The 1,313-nt window shown below is 51.0% G+C and overlaps 1 pseudogene across 1 annotated transcript in view; it reads left to right on the forward strand.

The window, feature by feature from the left end:
* Positions 1–469: 469 nt before the first annotated feature.
* LOC110306589 overlaps positions 470–1,313 on the forward strand; it is a 2,816-nt pseudogene continuing 1,972 nt past the window's right edge. The window contains exon 1 of the transcript XR_002379303.1: positions 470–1,308. The product of XR_002379303.1 is annotated as an E3 ubiquitin-protein ligase Mdm2 pseudogene (transcript). The remainder of the gene's footprint in view (positions 1,309–1,313) is intronic.

The following is a 1,313-nucleotide window of genomic DNA, read 5'->3' on the forward strand; positions in this document are numbered from 1 at the left end:
TGACCAGCTCCCTCAAGCTCCTACTGCTTTGACTGTGACCTCGAACTATGATTGGATTGGATATGATCCTTTTCTCCCTTTAAGTTGCATGCGTCCAGGAATTTGTCACAGCAATAGGGAAAGAACTAAGACAACAATCGTGCTCTATGGTCTTAATCTCCAATAGGATAAAGCTATATTGTCATGGGTGATAGCACCAGGACTTATGGAGTGAAGTCCTGTTTGTAAATAAGTTCCCACCCCATTTGTAATAATAGATACACTAATGACAAGTAGATAAGGAAATAGAAAATGTGCCCAGTTTTTGTTAACCGGGCCTCCGGGGCCAGCGTAGCCTAGGAGCGGCCGGTGAGGAGCCGCCGCCGTCTCGTCGCTCGAGCTCTGGAGCGACCATGGTCACTCAGGCTCCGGCCGCGGGGCCTCCGCGCTCCCCGTGAAGGGTCGGAAGATGCGCGGGAAGTAGCAGGCCAATGTGCAATACCAACATGTCTGTGTCTACCGAGGGTGCTGCAAGCACCTCACAGATTCCAGCTTCGGAACAAGAGACTCTGACTCTGGCACATCACTGAGAGAGAGCAGATGTCAGCCTGAAGGTGGGAGTGACCTGAAGGACCCTGTGTAAGCGCCACCAGAAGAGAAACCTTCATCTTCTGATTTAGTTTCTAGACCGTCTACCTCATCTAGAAGGAGATCCATTAGTGAGACAGAAGAGAACACAGGTGAGCTACCTGGTGAACGGCACCGGAAGCGCCGCAGGTCCCTGTCCTTTGATCCGAGCCTGGGTCTGTGTGAGCTGAGGGAGATATGCTGTGACNGTGGCGGTGGCAGCAGCAGTAGCAGCAGCAGCAGCAGCAGCGAGTCCACAGAGACGCCCTCGCATCAGGATCTTGACGATGGCGTAAGTGAGCATTCTGGTGATTGCCTGGATCAGGATTCAGTTTCTGATCAGTTTAGTGTGGAATTTGAAGTTGAGTCTCNCGACTCGGAAGATTACAGCCTGAGTGACGAAGGGCACGAGCTCTCAGACGAGGATGATGAGGTCTATCGGGTCACAGTCTATCAGACAGGAGAGAGCGATACAGACTCTTTTGAGGGAGATCCTGAGATTTCCTTAGCTGACTATTGGAAATGTACCTCATGCAGTGAAATGAATCCTCCCCTTCCATCACACTGCAAAAGGTGCTGGACCCTTCGTGAGAACTGGCTTCCAGAAGATAAGGGGAAAGAGAAAGTGGAAATCTCTGAAAAAGCCAAACTGGAAAACTCAGCTCAGGCAGAAGAAGGCTTGGATGTGCCTGATGGCAAAAAGCTGA

Source organism: Mus caroli, chromosome 12 (genome assembly GCF_900094665.2).
Source record: "Mus caroli chromosome 12, CAROLI_EIJ_v1.1, whole genome shotgun sequence".
Taxonomy (NCBI): domain Eukaryota; kingdom Metazoa; phylum Chordata; class Mammalia; order Rodentia; family Muridae; genus Mus; species Mus caroli.